General features: G+C 36.6%; 1 pseudogene; it reads left to right on the top strand.

The window, feature by feature from the left end:
• Positions 1-4293: 4293 nt before the first annotated feature.
• On the top strand, positions 4294-4424 carry LOC133767395 (U2 spliceosomal RNA; annotated as a pseudogene).
• Positions 4425-6746: the final 2322 nt, after the last annotated feature.

Here is a 6746-nt window from a genome sequence, read left to right as displayed (position 1 = left end):
ACAAGTGACTGAAGGGTGAAATCTACCTTTTCCCAACCTCTAAGCACTGATTTTCTAGAACTAGGGTCTTATTATTAATGTAATTACTGCCACTATCCCCTTCGATAATGATGCCTTTTCCAGTAGAGTTTGTTTATCAGAATACTTGTCCTTACTCTAAGATAGGAGTAGACATCTGTGTTCACAGGAACAGCAAAAGGGCCTGATTTATTCATTCCATTTAGGCTATTCCTAGCTTAGGTTTGTCTCTGAGCTTAACTCAGACTGAGTTGGGCGAGCAGGGCAGTGCAATTTCGCCAACTTTGATTTTGTCAGCCAAGAGGTGAATGAAATCAAGTGGAAGCATGAAGCATGTAGCAGAGTGGCTTGGTTTAAAGCTGCCAGATCCCTCAGGAGTTCAGAAAGCAACCTTGAGAGCCAGGGTTCTGTCAAAGATGTTGGGAAAGTACTAGAAAGACACTGGACAGAAGTTAGACACCTGAGTGCTCTCTGTTGTCACTTAGCAATGTATGACGGGGAAGCTTTCTTGGATGTACTTGTTGAGGCTTTCTGACAAGTGTGTGTCTGACAGAGGGGAAGGTAATATGTGAATGCTGGATGTCTATATTGTGAGGTCAAGAGCAGAGGTCCAGGGCCAACATTGCAGATACAGCTGGTTACACCACTACCTGTAATGCCACCATTCCATATGAGTACTAAATCGAATTCTATCTGTATTCCATATGAGTACTAAATCGAATTCTATCTGCCCTACCTCTGTTCCAACTCCCTACTAACACAGCTGGGATAGCATCAAAAGATGCCTCAGTGCTTGGGCCCCTGCACCTCTGTGGGATACCCAGATAGAGTTCAGGCCTCCTGGCTTCAACATCACCAAGCCCAGCCATGTTGGCCATTTGTTGGGATGAACCAGCAGATGGAAGATCTCTCCGTATCTTCTCTTTCTTTACTCTGCTGTTCAAATGCATAAATAAATCTTACAAACACACACACACATACACACACAGACACTGCTATCTATGTATGGGCTAAACCCCCAACTACTAGATATTTCACTAGCTTTGGGAAAGTACCTCATCCAGGTAGCGTTCCCTTTAGTCGCACCTTCAACTACATGGAACATGCAGGAAGATGAGAGAGCTGAGCTCATGATGAACTTTAAAAAAAGTCTTTATTGAGATGTAATTCACATAGCATAGAATCCATTTATTTAAAGTGTACAAGTCATTGTTTCTTTGTAACATATTCACCACCACATCTGATAGAACAAAGACAAGCCTCAGCCAATCTTGCTCATTGACTAAAAGAAAGATAAACATTGGAATGTATTTGTTGCCCTTGAATCTCAATTGGTTCTCACAGGCTATTGCCTTCGTATCGCACCCCCAACAACCACTTGAAAGACCAATTGCTGGAACACTTGAAAGACCAGTTCCAGAAATTCCCCTCTGCCTGGTCCCCCCTACCCCCACCCCCATCCATAGCCCTCCTAAAATATAAAAAAGCCTGGCCCCGGGGAGTCAGGGCCTTCTGCCACATGTTCCATCAACATGCATGCAGGCAGTTGGTCATCCACCTCTACGAATTTATTTTCTCTGAATAAATTCCGTCTAGCTGTAAATTCATGCATTGTCTCCTCTCTATTATGTGCCTGTTTTCCTAACAACATCCATTTTACATCATTTTTAACACTGCACGAAAAGAAATCCCATACTACTCAGTAGTCAGCACCCAACTGCCCCCACACTAAGCAACCAGTAATCTATTTTCTGTCTCTATAGATATTTTATATGGAGGACTTACCTAGAATAGGGCTATTTATGACTGGCTTATTTCACTTAGAATAATGCATAATGTTTTTAAGATTCAGTTGTGGTGTAGCTGTTGTCAATATTTCATTCCTTTTGATGGCTGAGTAATAATAAATAATAGTCCATTTTATGAATATATCACATTTGGTTTACCCACTTATTCATTGATGGACATTGGTGCTGTCTTCACAATTACCTTTTGTGAACAGTGATGATATAAACATTCGTGTGCAGGTCTTGCCATACCTTATGTTTTCATTTTTCTCTAATATAAAGCTAAGAGAGAAATTGCTGGATTGTAACTCTATATGGAATCCTTGAGGGATTCTCAGATTCTGTTCCTGAGGGCCAGGACTATTGATGTTCTCAACACCACCTTACGTACCTAGCAGCCCTGAATCTCCTCATTTTCGGCAACATTTGTTATTATCTGACTAGCCTTCCTCACTGGCCGAGGTGATATCTCACTGTGGTTTTGATTTGTGGACAGATCATCCTTGATAGACGATGTCTGGCATCCTTTCCCTTGCTCCTTGCTCCTTGGCCATCTGTATGTTTTTCTGGAAAAAAATGTGTCTTCTGATCCTTTGTACATTTTTAAAGTTAGTTTATTTTCTCTTTGTTACTTGGTTGCAGGTTTATTTATGTATTCTGAATACAAATCTCTCATTGGTCACATAATTCTTATTCTCTCATTCTGTGGATTCATTTTTCACTTTGTTGATAGTCCCCTTTATGTATGGAAGTTTCTACATTTTGATAATGTAAAATTGTCTGTTTTTTCTTGTGTTGTTTATTTTTGACGTCATATTTAAGAACCTTTTGCCAAATCCAAGTCATGAAAATTTCACCTGTCAAGAAATGTTTACTATGTTTCCTTCTTTATTTTATTTATTTATTTATTTATTTATTTATTTATTTATTTATTTTTGGACAGGCAGAGTTAGACAGTGAGAGAGAGAGAGAGAGAGAGAGAGAGAGAGAGAGAGAGAGAGAGAAAGGTCTTCCTTTTTCTTTGGTTCACTCCCAAAATGGCCACTAAGGCCGGCGCGCTGCACTGATCTGAAGCCAGGAGCCAGGTGTTTCCTCCTGGTCTCCCATGTGGGTGCAGGGCCCAAGCACTTGGGCCATCCTCTACTCCATTCCCCGGCCACAGCACAGAGCTAGACTGGTAGAGGAGCAACTGGGACAGAATCTGACTCCCCAACCGGGACTAGAACCCGTGGTGCCGGCGCCACAGGGGGAGGATTAGCCAATTGAGCTGTACTATGTTTCCTTCTAAGAATTTTATAGTTTTAGTTTTTATATTTAGGTCTTTGTGTCAAAGTCCACTTATTCTTAATCAATTATAAATATATGCTCATAGTATCCAATTGTACTGTGTAACTGTGGACCTATGTTTACATCCAAAAAACCATGCCACCACCAAGAAAAATAATTCATCACCTCCAAAAGATTTCTTCTACCCTTTAGTAAGCCCTCTTTTCCATACTTCCCCATCCCACATACCCAAGAAAACATTGACCTACTTCCAATAGATGGCTTTTTAACTTTTCTATATGAATGAAATCGAATAGTTTATACTCTTGTCTCTCATTTATTGTGGTAACATGTTTAGAATGTGAAATTGCCATTATAGCCACACTTCAGTGAGCAATTCGGTAGCATGCAGTACAATCACATTGCTATGGAATCTTCCTCACCATCTGTCTCTAGAACTTCTCCCATCTTCCTTGTCTGAAACTCTGTACCCACTACCCACTGATTTCATCTCTCACTCTAGTTCCTAGAAACCATGATTTTGTTTTCTGTCAAAATTTGATTACTCTGGGAACCTCATTTGAGTTAAGTAATATGGTATTTGCCCTTTTATGACTAGCTTATTTCATTGAACATATTGTCTTCAAGGTTTAACCATTTTGTAAAATGTCAGAATCCATTGCTTTTTTATATTACATATATAATATTGTATATAATATATTAGATTATAATACATTGGAATATATATTATAAACAAACATGTATCTTCCAATTTTGCAAAATCACTTATCTGTCACTGGACATTAAGTTTGCAACCATTTTTTTTGGATTATGTGAATAATGAGGCTATGTATTTTAAGTACACAAATATAAGTTCGATCCCATATGCTCAGAAAAGGAGTGGCTGGATCATATGATCACTTTATGTTCAACCTTTGAGAAACCATCATAGCACATACGCAATTTACATTGCCACCAGCAATGCACAGTGGTTCCAATTTCTCCCTAATCTCACCAATGCTCACTATTTTTTCTGATTTGGTGTATTTTTAAAAATAATAGCCATCCTAATTGGTATAAAATGGTAAAGCACCTATTTTAATTGTTTTTCCATGAAGATTAGTGATACTTAACATTGTTTAATGTGCTTATTGACCACTTACATATCTTCTTTGAAGAAATGTCTATTTAAGCCCTTTGTCAGTTTTTAAAATAGAAGTGTATCACTTCTTGGCCTTTTGGCTAAGATCAAGTGTAGTATCTGTTCTTATCAGTTTACAATAGAAGCTTTTTTTTTTTTAATTGCTGAGCTATGAAAGTTTTTTTATTTATTCTGATAATATGGCACTCCTCTCAGATAAAATTATTTGCAGATATTTTCTCTAATTCTAGGGATTTCTTTGGATTCTGTTATAGTGCTTTTAGGTGCACACATTTTTTATGTTAATGAAGTCCCTTTATCTGTTTATTTTCTTTTGGTGTCCTACCTAAGAACTCACAAGATTCAATACCATGAAGCTTTCACCTCTGTTTTATTTAAGAATTTTATGGGTTTTACTTTTAGTAAGGCTTTTGATCCATTTTGAACTGATTTTTGTATACTGTATAAAGTAATATTTCAAATTCAATCTTTTGCATGTAGATATTATTTTCCCTATACTATTTGTTGAACATATATACAATTACTTTTCTTACACTCACTCAGTTTAATCAGCTGAGATTCACTAAATCTATTGCACTTATTATATGTCTTTTATTGTTGAATTATATTCTATCATATAAAATAATAATTCATTTATTCCAAACTTGTTGATGAGATTTTTCTCAACTTTTGGCTGTTACTATGAAAGCTTCTGTGAACCTCCCTGTGTGAACATATGCTCTGATGTCTCTTGAGGAAATACTTAGGAATGGAATTAGTGCATCATTGGGTGGGTGTATGTTTCACTGTTTAAGATACTGCCAAACTAGTCTCCAAAGAGGTTCCTTTGTTCTACATTCTCACCAGCAATGGATGACTATTTCTGGGCTTTTATATCCTCTTGGCATTGCAAGCTTTTTTAATTTTGCCATTCAAAAAGTTGTGACCCTGTGCATCAGTGTTGTGGTGTACTGAGCTAAACTGCTACCTGTGATGCCACATCCCATATTGGAGCGAGAGTTGGAGTCTTAGTTGCTCCTCTTCTGATTCAGCTCCCTACTAATGCATTTAGGAAGTCAGCAGATGGTGGTCAAAGTGCTTGAGCCCCTGATACCCATGTGGGTGCTCAAGATGGAGTTCCTGGCTTTTGGCCAGGTCTGGACCAACCCCGGCTGTTAAGGCCATTTGGAAAGTGAACCAACAAATGGAAACTCTCTCTCTCTCTCTGTCTTCATCCCCCTGCTTTCTGCCTCTCTCTCCTTCAAATAAAAAAATGGATCTTTAAAAATAAATCAATATAGGTATGTATTAGTATATCACTATGGTTTTAATTTGCATTTTAACTACTAATGATGTCAAATATAATGCCATGCTGATTGGGCATCCGTTACATTTTCTTTTATGAAAAGTGTGCTCATATTTTTGCCTATATTTTAAATGAGATTGTTAGTTTTCTTGTTTTTGGGATTTGAGATAGTTCCATTGTATATTCTGGATATAAGTCCTTTGTGAATATTTTCTTTCAGATTGTGACTTATTCATTCCTTTAACAGTGCCTTTTGAAAATACTTTTAAATCTTGATTATATCACTTGATCAATTTATTCTTAGTGAATCATGTTTTCAGTGTTATATTGAAGAAATGCTTGCCTAATCTAGGGACACTAAGACTTTTCTCTTACATTTTATTCCAAAAATTTCAGATTTCTTGATTCATTTGAATTCATATTTTTGTAAGGTGCTAGTTGAGAATTTTTGTATATGGGTACCAAGTGTTCCAGCATTCTTTATTTAAAAACAAAACTGTAATCTTACTGAGTTGCATTGTCTTTATATTAAAAATAAGTTGTCTTTATATGGTTGTGTTGGTGAAATAACTAGTCTTTTCCATTGATGAATTTGTGTAATTGAGTCTGATACTACAACTCTTCAATAACTATAGTTTTTACATGAATGTACAGTTCATGTGGTTTTAGTTCCTTCTAGATCATTTGCATAGCACTTTTTATATATACATATATTAGAATGATTTTATTGATCAGAAAATGTTACTATGATTTTGATTCAATTTTTAATAATGAAAAGTATAGTACTGAAATCTGCTAACTCTTTGAATATATGGAACATGTCCGTAATTGTCTTAATATTCTTGTCTACTAATTCTCACATCTACATCAGTTCTAGTTCAGCTTTAGTCATTTAATTTTTCTCCTCATTAGATTTTATTTTCCTGCACTTTGCATGCCTGGTAATTTTTGGCCAGATGCCAGACATTGTGAATTCCATCTTGTTGAGTGCTGGATATTTTTATATTCCTATAAATATCATTGAGCTTTGTTTTGATTGCAGTTTGGTTACCTGGAAATAGTTTTTTTTTTTTCTAGTTTCTCCTTTTTAAATTTTGTTAGGCAGGACAAGAGTAGTATTTAGGCAGGGTTAGTTATTACCCACTACTAAGACAAGGCCCCCTGGAAATTATGAATTTTTTTCAGTCTTCCCAGAGAAAACAGTTAATTCTCAGCCCTGTGTAGGTGC

Source organism: Lepus europaeus, chromosome 9 (genome assembly GCF_033115175.1).
Source record: "Lepus europaeus isolate LE1 chromosome 9, mLepTim1.pri, whole genome shotgun sequence".
NCBI classification, from domain to species: Eukaryota; Metazoa; Chordata; class Mammalia; order Lagomorpha; family Leporidae; genus Lepus; species Lepus europaeus.
The sequence above is the reverse complement of the archived record's forward strand: the minus strand, read 5'-3'. Positions and strand labels throughout refer to the sequence as shown.